This window comes from Ailuropoda melanoleuca, chromosome 15 (genome assembly GCF_002007445.2).
Source record: "Ailuropoda melanoleuca isolate Jingjing chromosome 15, ASM200744v2, whole genome shotgun sequence".
NCBI classification, from domain to species: Eukaryota; Metazoa; Chordata; class Mammalia; order Carnivora; family Ursidae; genus Ailuropoda; species Ailuropoda melanoleuca.
In genome coordinates, this window is record NC_048232.1 from 46,320,965 (window position 1) to 46,334,618 (window position 13,654).

General features: G+C 36.6%; 1 protein-coding gene and 1 non-coding gene across 2 annotated transcripts in view; one reads left to right on the plus strand and one right to left on the minus strand.

Annotated features, from left to right (window-relative positions):
* Positions 1–13,654, plus strand: part of TBC1D15 (TBC1 domain family member 15) — a 77,873-nt gene that overhangs the window by 11,173 nt on the left and 53,046 nt on the right.
* Positions 5,391–5,493, minus strand: LOC117796537. The gene has a single exon (XR_004621090.1). It is a non-coding gene; the product is annotated as a U6 spliceosomal RNA (small nuclear RNA).

The following is a 13,654-nucleotide window of genomic DNA, read 5'->3' on the forward strand; positions in this document are numbered from 1 at the left end:
ACATAGGTGTACCATTTTACATTCTCACTGTGGTGTATGAAAGTTCCAACTGTTCCACTTCTCTGTCAACATTTGGCATGTTAGTCTTTTTAATTATAGCCATTGTGATAGATGTGTGGTATTTCATTATGGTTTCAATTTGCATCTCCCTTATGATTAATGATATTGAGCATCTTTTCATGTGATTGTATGCCATCCTTATGTCTTCCTTGGTGAAGTGTCTGTTCAAACCTTTTGCCCATTTTATTTTAAACTGTGTTATTCATTTTCTTGTTCCTGAGTTTTGAGAGTTCTTATGTTCTGGATATAGGTCCTTTATTAGATAACGTGATGTGATTTGCAGTGTATTTTCCCTGACTGAGCCTTGGCTTTTCATTTGCTTGATAATGTCTTTTAAAGAGCAGAAGTGTTAATTTTGTTGATGTGTCAGTTTTTTTCTTTTATGCTTCTGGTGTCATTTCTAAAAAATTTTTGCTGAACCAAAGCCATAAGATTATCTCCTATGTTTTCTTCCTCAGTTTTGTAGTTTTTGTTTTTGTGTGTGTGTGTGTGTTTTAGGATTTATTTATTTGAAAGAGAGAGCACATGCATGCAAGCACAGGGGAAGGGGCAGAGGGAGAGAGAGAATCTCAAGCAGACTCCCGGCTGAGTGTGATACCTGATGTGGGGCCTGATCTCACCCCACTGAGATCACAACCTGAGCCTAAACCAAGAGTCGGATGCTTAACTGACTGTGCCTCCCAAGTGCCCCTATAGATTTACTTTTTACATTTAAATCTGTGACTCATTTCAGTTTAATCTGTGTATATGGTGCATTGTATGGATTGAAGTTTATTTTTTGCACACTGATACAGTTTTTCAAGTGCTAGTTGTTGAAAAGACTATTCTTTCTTTGCTGAATTGCTTTTGTACTTTTGTCAAAAATAAATTTACCATGTATATATATATGTTTATGTTGATTTTGGAACTCTTTATTCTGTACTGTCAGTCTATTTATTTCTCTTTACATAAATATTACATTTTCTCGATTACTGTAGATTTAGATTGAGTCTTATAGTGAAGTATGTCAGTCCTCCACCATTATCCTCTTTCAAGACTGATTTGATTATTCTAGGTCATTTGAATTTCCACCAAATTTAGAATCAGCTTGCTAATACCTCCAGAAGAGCCTGTTGGGATTTTGATTGACATTGCAATCAATCTAGAGGTCAGTTTGGGAGAGAATGGACATCTTAACAATATGATTCTCCTGAGCCGTGAACATGTGTATTTTGTATTTAATTTAGTTCTTCTTTCATTTCTCTCAAATACTTTTATAATCTTCAGTTTAGAAGTCTTGCACATCTTCTGGGGCACCTGGGTAGCACAGTCGTTAAGCGTCTGCCTTCGGCTCAGGGCGTGATCCCTGCGTTCTGGGATCGAGTCCCACATCGGGCTCCTCTGCTGGGAGCCCGCTTCTTCCTCTCCCACTCCTCTGCTGTGTTCCCTCTCTCGCTGGCTCTCTGTCACAAAAAAAAAAAAAAAAAGTCTTGCACATCTTCTATTAGATTTATACCTGAGCAGAGAAAGACAGTTATCTTATGGTTTCACTCATATGTGGAATAGAAGAAACGGCATAGAGGATCATAGGGGAAGGGAGGGAAAATGGAATGGAAAGAAATTGCAGAGGGAGACAAACCATGAGAGACTCTTAACTATAGGAAACAAACTGGGCTGCTGGAGGGGAGGTCGGTGGGGGGATGGGATAATTGGGTGGTGGGCATTAAGGAGGGCTTGTGATGTGATGAGCACTGAGTGTTATATGAAACTGATAAATTATTGAATACCTCATCTGAAACTAATGATGTACTTATACGTTGGTTAATTGCATTTAAATAAAAGATTTATTTCTATTTGATATTTTTTGATGTTATTGTAAATGCCATATTTAATATATATTTATTTACATGTATTTATATGTATTTATGTATATTATATATAATATATATATAATTGATTTTTGCATATTGATATTGAGTCCTGGATCCTTGTTAATAAATTCATTTAGTTTTAACAGCTTTTATGTAGATTCTACTGGATTTTCTACATAGACAACCGTGTTATCTGCAAATAAGTTGTTTTACTTCTTCCAATCTAGATGCCTTTTACTTATTTTTTATTGTGGTATCTAAAACCTCAAGTACAGTGGTGAATAGAGTAGTAAGATTGGACATCCTTATCTTGTTCTTGATCTTAGGAAAAAAGCATTCAGTCTTTATATGGTGTGTGGTATCAGCCGTAGTGTTTCATAGATGCCCTTTATCAGACTGAGAAGGGTTCCTTCTATTCTTAATTTGCTGAGAGTTTTTGTCAGAAATGGATGTTGGATTTTGTTGAATGCTTTTTCTAACCTTTCGAGATGATCATATGGTTTTTCTTTAATAAAATTTTTTTTCACTGTGGTGAATTTACAGGGATTGATTTTTGAATATTAAACCAACCTCAAGTAGGGTAAACCCCACTTGGTCATGAAGTATTTTCATTTGTACATATTGTTGGATTCAATTTGTCAAATTTTGTTTAGAATTTTTGCATCTAAGTTCGTGAGATATATTGGTCTGTAATTCCTTTTTTTTTTTTTTTTTAAGATTTTATTTATTTATTTGACAGAGAGAGAGACAGCCACCGAGAGAGGGAACACAAGCAGGGGGAGTGGGAGAGGAAGAAGCAGGCTTAGCAGAGGAGCCTGATGTGGGGCTCGATCCCACAATGCCGGGATCACGCCCTGAGCCGAAGGCAGACGCATAACCGCTGTGCCACCCAGGCGCCCCTGTAGTTCTATATAGTAATGTTTTAGTATCATTTTGGTGTCAGGGTAATGCTGGCCTCATAGAATGAGTTGGGAAGTTACTCTTCAGTTTTCTGGAAGTTTGTGTAGGATTGGTATAACTTCTTAAATATTTGGCAAAACTCATCAGTAGAAGCATCTGGGCCTGGAATTTTCTTTGTCTAAGGTTTTTAACTACAAATTCAATTTCCTTATTTGATCCTGAGCTACTCAGGTTATCTGTTTCATCTTGAGTGTGCTTTGATAGCTCTGTCTCTTAAGGAATTTATCTGTTTTGTCTGAGTAGTCAAATTATTAGTGTAAGTTGTTCAAGAAATAGCTTAGTATCTCCCCCCGCTTTTTAGTATCTTTTTTCTATGTGTAAATCTGTAGTGATGTTAATGCTTTAATTTTTAATATTGGTTAATTTGTGTCTTGTTTTTTCCTTATCAGTCAGTCTGGCTAGAGTTCTACCAGTTTTATTCTTGAAGAACTAGTTTTTGGTTTCATTGATTTTCCCTCCCCTCCATTTTTCTTTTTTTCTATTTTTATTGATTTCTACTCTGATCTTTTTTCTTTCTGCTTACTTTGGGTTTAATTTGCAAATCTTTTTCTAGTATCTTAAGGTAGAAGCTGAGGCCATTAATTTGAGGCCTTTTTTCTTTTCTATGAAGCATGTAGTGCTATGTATTTCACACTCACTAAGCACTGCTTAGTGACACTGCACACATTTTGATATGTTTGTATTTTTTTTTTTATTACTTTTTTGAGGTAGAGAGTGAGAGCATGAGTGGGGGAGGCACAGAGGGAGAGGGAGAAGCAGGCTTCCCATGAGCAGGGAGCCTGACATGGTGCTCCATCCCAGGACCCTGAGATCATGACCTGAGCCAAAGGCAGACGTCTAACCGTCTAACCGGTGCCCCTGTGTTTGCCTTTTCATTCAGTTCACATATTTTTTAATTTCCCTTTTGATTTTTTCTTTGACCCTTGGATTATTTAGAAATATGTTATTAATTTCTAGATATGTCAATCACTGATTTATAATTTAATTCTATTGTGGTCACCCTATGTACTTGAACTCTTAAATTTACTGAGATTTGTTTTATGGCCCAAAGTATAATCTGTCTTGGTAAATGTTTTGCATACACTTGAAAAGAACATGTATTCTCTTGTTGGGTAGAGTGTTCTATAAGTGCCATTCAGGACAAGTTGTTTGATAGTGTTATTCAAGTCTTACATTGTGACTGATTTTTTTGTCATCTGTTTTAGGAGTTATTGAAGGAGGCGTATTGGAATCTGACTGTAATTGTGGATTTGTTTATTTGTGTAGTTCTGTCAGTTCATGTTTAAAATTTTTGAAATTCTGTTATTAGGTGAATAAACATTTAGGGTTGTTAGATTGTCTTGATGTATTGACTACTTTATCATTGTGAAATTATCCTTGTACCTGCTAATTTTATTTTGCTATGAATTTACTTTTGTCTGATATTAATATAGCCATTCTAGGTTTCTTTTTATTGTGTTAGTATGATATATCTTTTTTTTTAACCTGTTTTTCTCTATATTTAAAATACTTTTTGGTAGCATAGAGTTTGGTTTTGTTTTCTCTCCAGTCTGACAACCTCTTTTTAGTTGAAGTCTTTATATGATTTATATTTTATGCAGTTACTGATGTGGTTAAATTTAAATCTGTCATTTTGCTTTTTGTTTTCCATTTGTCCCATCTTTTCTTTGTTTCATTTTCTATTTCTGCCTTCTTTGTGATTAACAAACTAGTTTTAATTATTCCATGTTTACGTTGTTGACTTATTAGCTATATCTCTTATAGTGATTGTTTTAGGGCTTATAGTATACATCTTAAACTTACTTTCACTTACCTTAACTTCTATATCTTTAACGTTTATCTTCAAGAGTTATAGTACTTGGTGTTAAGTATAAGAACTTAGAATAATATACTTCCATTTCTCTTCTCCTGACCTTTGTGCAATATTTGTAATTTTACTTTTGCATGTGTTACAAACCCACAAAACAAAGATATGTGTACATTTATCTTCTTGTGCTTTCTTTTTTTCTCTTTTATTTTAAATTCTGGTATGGTTAATGGAATATTACTCAGCCATCAAAAAGGATGAATATCTACCATTTGCATCGACATGGATGGAACTGGAGGCCATTATACTAAGTGAAATAAGTCAAGCAGAGAAAGACAATTATCATGTGGTTTCACTCATATGTGGAACATAAGGAATAGCACAGAGGACCATGGGGAAAGGGAGGGAAAACTGAATGGGAAGAAATCGGGGAGGGAGACAAACCATGAGAGACTCTGGACTTCGGGAAACAAACTGAGGGTTGCAGAGGTAAGGAGAGTGGGGGGAATGGGGTAACCTGGTGATGGGTATTGAGGAGGGCACATGTTGTGATGAGCACTGGGTGTTATACACAACTGATGCGTTGTTGAACACTATCAAAACTAATGATGTACTATAATATGTCGGCTAACTGAACATAATAAAAAAAGAAAATAAATTCTGGTATGGTTAACATAGAGTGTTTTATTAGTTTCAGGTGTACGATGTAGTGAAAAAACATGGAACACTTCATGAATTTCCATGTCATTCTTGTGCAGGGGCCATGCTAAACTTCTCTGTATTATTCCAATTTTAGTTTTTTTGCTGCTGAAGCGAACATTCTGCTTATGCTTTAAATAGAGAGATTTGATTAACAAGAAATAAAATGTGTTTATCCACATAGTTAACCATTTTGGGTGGCTTTCATTTCTGTGTGTGGATTCAGATTTCCTTCTAGTATAATTAGTCTGCCTGAAAGACTTTAACATTTTTTGTAGTGTAGGTCTAATGGTGATGAGTTATTTTTAGCTTTTATATGTCTGAAAAAGTATTTTATCTTCTTCTTTGAAAGATATATCTCGGGGTGCTTGGGTGGCTCAGCGTTAAGTGTCTGACTTTGGCTCAGGTCATGATCCCAGGGTCCTGGGATGGAGCCCCGCATCAGGCTCCCTGCTCAGTGGGAGGCCTGCTTCTCCCTCTCACACGCCCCTTGCTGGTGTCCCTCTCTCGCTCTCTCTCTCTGTCAAATAAATAAATAAAATCTTAAAAAAAAAAAAGATATTTTCTCTGCGTGTAGAATTATAGGTTAACAGTGGTTTCCTTTCAATACTTTAAAGATGTTCCAAGGAGATAGGAAGAAGCATTGAGAGGTGACGGATATGTTTATGGCTTGATGATGATGGTTTCATGGGTATATACTTACCTCAGACTTATCAAATCGTACACATTAAAGGGGTGCTTGGGTGGTTCAGTTGGTTAAACATCTGCCTTCAGCTCTGGTCATGATCTCAGGGTCCTGGGATTGAGCCCCATGTTCAGTCTCCTGATGAGCAGGGAGTCTGCTTCTCTGTCCGCCCCTACCCCTGCTCCTGCACATGCGTCTGTGCACATGCTATCTCAAATAAATAAAATCTTTTACAAAAATCATACATTATTGGGGCGCCTGGGTGGCTCAGTTGGTTAAGCATCTGCCTTTGGCTCAGGTCATGATCCCAGGGTCCTGGGATTGAGCCCCACCTCGGGCTCTCTGCTCATCGGGAGCCTGCTTCTCCCTCTGCTTGCCGCTCCCTCTGCTTGTAGTCTCTGTCAAACAAATAAATAAAAATTTTAAATTGTACACATTAAATACATGTCATTCATACCTTAGTAACATGGTTAAAAAGAAAAACGTGTTGCTTCAGAAGTCTTCTAGTCTTGTTTTAAAAAAGAAATCTGTACTCGTTATATTTAACATTTTTTTCCTCTGGCTGACTTTAAGATTTTCTGTGTGTTACTGGTTTTGTGCAGTTTGATTATGATGTACCTATATATAGTTTTCTTTGTGATTCTTGCACTTCTGAGTTCATTGGGCTGTGTAGATCTGTGGGTTTATAGTCTTCATCAGATTTGGAAAAATGTCTGCAATTGTTTTTTCAAAAGAGATCTTTTTCTCATCATCTTCAAGTACTTCAGTTATATGCATATTAGACCACTTGAAGTTTTCCTGCAGCTCACTGATGCTTTATTCACCTTTTCTTAGTCTTCTTCCCCCCCTCTGTGTGTGTGTGTGTGTGTGTGTGTGTGTGTGTGTGTATAGTCTATTGCTGTAACTTCAGTTTCGTTATTTTTCTGCAGTGTCTAATCTGCCATTATTCCAGTGTATTTTTCTTTTCTCTTCTCTTCTCTTTTCTTTTCTTTTCTTTTCTTTTCTTTTCTTTTCTTTTCTTTTCTTTTCTTTTCTTTCTTTCCTTCCTTCCTCTTTCTTTCTCTTTCTTTCTTTCTTTCTTTCTTTCTTTCTTTCTTTCTTTCTTTCTTTCTTTCTTTCTTTCTTTTTTTCTTTCCTTTCTCTTTCAGATTTTATTTATTTGACAGAGAGAGACAGAGAGGGAACACAAGCAGGGGGAGTGTGAGAGGGAGAAACAGGCTTCCCACTGAGCAGGGAGCTGGATGTAGAGCTCGATCCCAGGACCCTGGGATCATGACCTGAGCCGAAGGCAAATGACTGAGCCACCCAGGTGCCCCTGTTTAGTGTATTTTTCATCTAACATTGTAGTTTTCATCTCTAGAAGTTCAGTGGGTGTTGTTTATATTTTTGATGTCTTCTCAGCGATTTCTAACTTTTTCTAGAGTTTTGACTATATCCAGTTCAGTTATAATAATGCTTTAATATCCTTCTCTACTAATTTTATTATTTGTGTCATTTGGGGTCATATTTAATTGGTTGATTTTCCCCCTCATTAAGGTCAAATTTTCCTGACTATTAGTGTGCCTGGTAAATTTTTTTTTTTAATACTAGATGTTAGCTCTTGTGAATTTTATCTTGTTGGTTGTAGATATTTTTGTATTCATATGAAATATTTTTGGCTTTTTTCTGTTACGTGGAAACCAACACTTTTGGGTCTTGCTTTTCAACTTTGTTAGATCGGTACAGCACAGCATTTAGTGTGAGACTAATTTTGCCCCACTGCTGAGGCTAGGCTGTTCTGAGTACTTTATCCAGTGCCCTCTTAATTATAAGGTTTCCCACTCTGGTGGTAATAGTTCTGTGTGAGCTTGCATATTGTTTCTTCTAATAATTTCTTGTGGCTTTCCCCCCTAACCTTAGGTAATTTAATGTAAATTATTGATACACATGCACTGACCAGTGCTCTGCTGGCTACTCAGGGAGGGACCTCTGCAGATCTCTTTTTGAGTTCTCTCTGGCCTTTTCTCTTCCCTGGTACTTTGTCCTGTGAACCCTGTCCTGGCCTCCCCCAATTCCCAGCTGTGTCTTCAGCTCCAGGAGACAACTCTAGGTATCAGCTGGGTTTTCTCTCCCTTTGCCATCTAGAACCTCTCCCAAGACAGAAAGCTCCGGCAGTTGTATGGCTCACCTCATTTGTTTCCTTTGAGCAGTCACTGTCTTTTCATTACCAGATTAAAAAACAACAACAACAACAACAAAAAAACCAAAACACATTGTTTCATAGGTTTGGCCAGCCTGCTTGCTTCCTTTTTTGTTTCTGTTTTTGTTTTCTGGTGAGAAGATCAGTCCAGTCTCTTTCATTCTGTCTTGGCTGCATGTATATTATAGGGGCTTTTTCCCTCTGTTTTTGGTGGGATTAATACCTGTGTCTGCTATGTGTCTTTTGTTCTCAAGCTCAGGCTGAGTATTTGTGTTCCAAATTTGTTTCCTTGATTGTTAGGAACTCTGAGATGATCTTTTTCTTCCAGAGGTTTTTGTTTTTGTTTTGTTTTTAAAGACTTATTTATTTCTTTGAGAGAGAAAGAGAGAGAGAGCAAGCAAGCACTTGACGCATGAGCAGCGGAGAGGGGCAGAGGAAGAGGAAGAAGAGGAGTCCTTTCTGCAGGGAGCTAATGTGGGGCCTTAGCCCAGGAACCTGAGATCATGCCCTGAGCTGAAGGCAGACGCTTAACTGACTAAGCCAACCAGGCGCCCCTTTTCCAGAGTTTTTGTAATAACCATTTCATTCTTTTTTCCACATTTCATTGGTAGTCTGTGTATAGTCTCTGTAATGATAACATTCTTTCCCTTCCTTCCCTTCCTTTTATTTTGCTGGTATGTTTAGTGATAGGTGGTGCTATTCCCTCAAATTTGCTTGATGTATCCTTCTGTTTCGTTTTCTCAGTGTATGTCCTTTCATTGTTGAATTCATGTCATGATTTCCATCTGACAATATTCCTCCACTACTTATGAGATTTGGTTTAAATTGTTTTTAAAACTGCACATTTGGTTTTATTACCAGTGATTTTTAGCATTTTGGTTGTAAAACAAAACTTTCATACAGCAAATTGGCACATCTATATCTTCATAAGGCGGACATCCTTGTGACCACCACTTCAGTCAAGAAATAGACCTTTACAGCCACTCCAGAAGACCTTCCATGTACCCTTTTCCCCCAAGTAACCACTGTCCTAACTTTTGTAGTACTTACTTTCTTCCATTTCGTTATTGGTGCTAGCATTTTTTAAACACTGCTGTCCTGTCTTTTTTGGTTTGTATTTAAATTTAACTTCTTTTCTGTTCTCTACTTAGTATTACTGGATACTTCTTTCAGTTCTTTTTTTCTCAGTCTTGCACCTTTTGTCTTTTATGGTGTTTGGTACTTATTTTTCTTTAGGTAGTTTGTTGATTCTCCTGTTTCATTTTAAATTCCTCAGCAAACTTGGTATTTCTTAATTTTGAGAGATTGAACCATACAGGAATCATGGTCCAAAAGCCAAAACCCAAAACCACCCCAAACCACCCAAATCCTGATTTTGACAGTTATATATCCTGTTGTGTACAGTTTTCATACTTTGTTTTCCCTGCCAAGTAAATTGGAAGATGAATTTGTATCTTCATTAGAGATGTATCACAGATGTGTTTTTGCCATATAATCTGTTGCGCTGTAGAGTATCATAGATTAGTAAATTATTAGGCTTGGAGAATCTGACATAGATTTTTTACATTATCTCAGATACGTGTGCTAGGGAAATGATGAGGCTGTTTTATTTTTACATTCAGTGCATGTGTCCCTAGGGTAGCAATCATGCGATGTCTTTACTGCCTGTACATTGTGTTCCTATTTGGGATGCTTGGTGTGGGTAACTGAGAGTCTAGTTTCTCTGTGAAAGGAGTCTCAAACATGCTGTGCATCTCTAGTAGTGCAGACTTTTGTCTGAGTCTTTTTCTTCTCCTAGCTTTCCATTTGCCAGCTTCCTGTGCTTGCTTCCATGGCACATATACCATTTGCCAACTTCCTGACCTTAGTTTTCATTGCCCTTTACCTAATTGGAATATGATTTTTTCTTGTTTTTCTTTCTGACTTATGTTTTTTTCCTATTATGTGTATGACCTCTTCATCTTCTCTCAAATCTTAGGTAGTAGAGAGACATTGCTGGTATCCTTTCTTTGCTTCCTGTAGCACACAGGGCCTGCTCATGTTCACAGCATTGGTAATTGCTGACTTCCTCAGATTGGAATATGAGCATATAGTATACTGGAATAATTTTGTTAGTGTCTTTATATACTGTGCCTTATGTTGATTGGCTTGTTATTATGTACCCTTTGGACAAATAAAACTTGTTGGAACAGATCTCTGGATCTCAACCCCAGACTAGTGGAAGAACCTTGATCAAATCACTTAACTTGTCTTGCATTTTTTCTCAGTTACAAAGTGGGAATGATAACACGTATCTAATTGTGTTAGGATCAAATGTGATAACGTACAGATGCTGTGTAAGTGATGCATAATAGGAATATTACATGCTAATAATAGCATTTTAACTTTTTATTTTGCATTAGAGATTATGAACAAAACCAGAGTAAAGAAGTTGGAAACCTGTTTTACTAAATGTATTGCCTCAGATGAAATTCCTGATATCATAATTATTCCCTGTAGTGAAATAATTTCTCATATCAAACAAGCTTGGAGATAGCTTTTCAAATTCTAATTATTACTGTTGATGAAGATAAGAAACAGAATGTCCTATGGCAGATAGATACTCCTCAGGAATCAATTCACTTATAGAGTCTAAGGAAGAAGAAATACCATTTTTATATTGTGCAAGCTCAGAATTTTAGTGGGACTTCTGTTTTTGTGTTTTGGGCTATTGAAGGTAGTTGATACCTGTAGAGTTGTATTTTACTAGGCACATGTACTCAGAAGCTGGAATGATGAACAGATATATACTGTAAATAAAGAAATAAGTAAAATCATTCCCGCAAAAATAGAGTGAAGGACTATATTAAAATGAATGATTCAAACCAAGATGATATAAAAGGAGTACTAAGCTTTTTGTGTATAATATTTAGAAGTACAGGTGGGAGAAAACCAAAGATTTTTGTTTAAAGTCCAGATTATTAGTTAGCTGTTGCATTGATTTTAAATTAAAGACATTTTAAAATTGTTTTTAGTCTTAAGCAGCAGCATTTTCTACATCTAAGCAGTTTCAGAAACTGCTTTCCTCTAGGGAAGCCATGTGGAATTTTTCTGGTAGTTTCTTGAGGCAGTAACAGTTGAAATTTAATGGATGAAGGTGTTGGGAAATCTGAAATCCACTCCTTCCTTTGGTATGCATGTGGTCTTGAGTAGTCACTGAACAGCTTTGTGTCTCAGTTTATTCTTCTATAACATGGAGATGGAAATAAGGTCTATTTCTGACACATTCAGTTTGGTTCTGAGGATTACATGAGATCGGAGTGCTTTGAAAACAGTAAATAGTTAAAAGTGTTATCATTAAGTTGTTTACTATTTGAAGTAAATTATGTACTGATGCAACTTGTTTGTTTGGTCCCTTTGAGTCTCATAACACTTCATAAGGTTTAGGAGCTCAGGAAGTTAAGTTTATTAATTTCATTCCATTTCTGGCAGAATTAGTAATTTGTACTGGTTAACATCACACCCCTCGATTTAGAAAGCTGAACATGACTGCTTTCTAAAGACAGTACAAGTCTGGGCTTGGAGTTCTGGATTTGTTCATCAAAAAGTGCTAAAGAGTTTAAGGAACACTTCAAACCTAGAATGAGTGCAGCTTGGACTTTTTTGTAAGGTGTCTGGCACTTTAATGCTTTCTAAATATTTTCTCAGCTAAATTACTTAGGAAACTCAGCTTTTTCGTAAATGAAAAAAATAAGCAACACTTGATCAACATGTGCACGGGAAAGAAAGAGTTCCTTAATGTGCTTTAGTTAGGAAAAGTGTTCATTTGGTTCTTTAGGATTCACTTACATAATAAAAATTCCAGTGTGTTTAGTGTTCATAGTATCACAGAACCTTAGATTGCATTGTTAATGACACCAAGCTTTTCTGGGCAAATGAGTGTCCCTTTTTCTATGAGAGCTATGAACCTCTTTTTTTTTTTTTTTTTTAAAGATTTAACTTTTTATTTGAGAGAGAGAGAGTTGGGGGGCAGAGGGAGAGCATTTCAAGCCAACTCCCCACTGAGCGGGGAGCCTGATGTGGGGCTTGATCCCGTGACTCATGAGATCATGATCTGAGCTGAAACCAAGAATCAGAGGCTTAGCCAACTAAGCCACCCAGGTGACTTGAGACCTATGAAGCTCTTGATTATTGTTTTCGCTGAGACTTGGGTGAAAGTATGCTAACGTGTAGTTTTCAGATATGTCTGTGATCTATTTCTCACTAAAGCTTGAGATTTTAACGGGTTTCTTTCCCTTAACCTTTCCATACTTCCGTATTGTGGCCCCAGATGTAATTATCTAGTTTAACCTCTTGTTTTGAAAATTAATAAACTGAAGTCTGGAAAGGTTATCATTTATACTTCTGCAGTTTCCTTTTTTACTTATGAAAATTATTTTTTATTACTAGGCAATGTGTAATAACTGTATTTTAACTTTGAAATGTTCAAGTAAGTTAGAGGCATTAACATAGACAGTTACAGTTTTCTTTCAGCCTTTCCATGTCCCATTCTCTTTCACAAGTAATCTCTGTTAACAGCTTAAAGTGTGTCCTTTCAGAACTTGTTCTGGGTATTTTACAGCGATTTAGGGAAGCTTTTAAAAAAATATAAATATCATTATACTGTATATAATGGGCAGTTTTTTCCATGTTTGTCTGTTTGTTTAATCTGTCTGATCCTTTCTTAATTCCTGAATAGTATTCCCATAGAATGACTATCCCTGTATATATTTGATCATCTCCCTCTCTGTGGATATTTAGATTCATAACTTCCCTTTCCTTTTTTCCTCCCTGCCTCACACCACCTGATGTTATAAATAATAGTACTGTGAATAGTCTTAAGCATATCTTTATGCACATGTGTGAATAAATCCGTGTACCTTAAAAGTTTTTATCTTTATACAAACAGCATAGAATTGTCTTCCACTGCTTCCCAACTTGTACTGTCCCCCGTCTTGGCCTTCTGCTTAATGCTGGTCTGGTGCTTAACAGCTATTTCATTGAAGGCCATCTTGGGTTTTTGAGATCAGAATTTCTCTGGTGATCTGGATTGCTAGAAGGACTCTTTTACTGACATATAACTTCATATCACAAGTGACTAACATAACATGGGAAAAACAGTAAAAGTAATGTGGTACTTTGTAACGTAGTAGCTAAGAGCATAGTTCTCTGGTATCAGACTGCCTGGATTTTAATCTCCGCACTACTCCTTAACCATCCCTTACTATTTGCATCAACGATCTTAGGCAAATTATTTAACCTCTTTTTCAGTTTTCTCATTAACACAAATGGGCTTTCCATTTTAATGATGTAGTGGGATACAGTTACAGAGCCTGTGGTCTAGGGTTATGGGGATTAAGCTATAACATGTGGAGTCCCTGGTGCATAAGTATTCC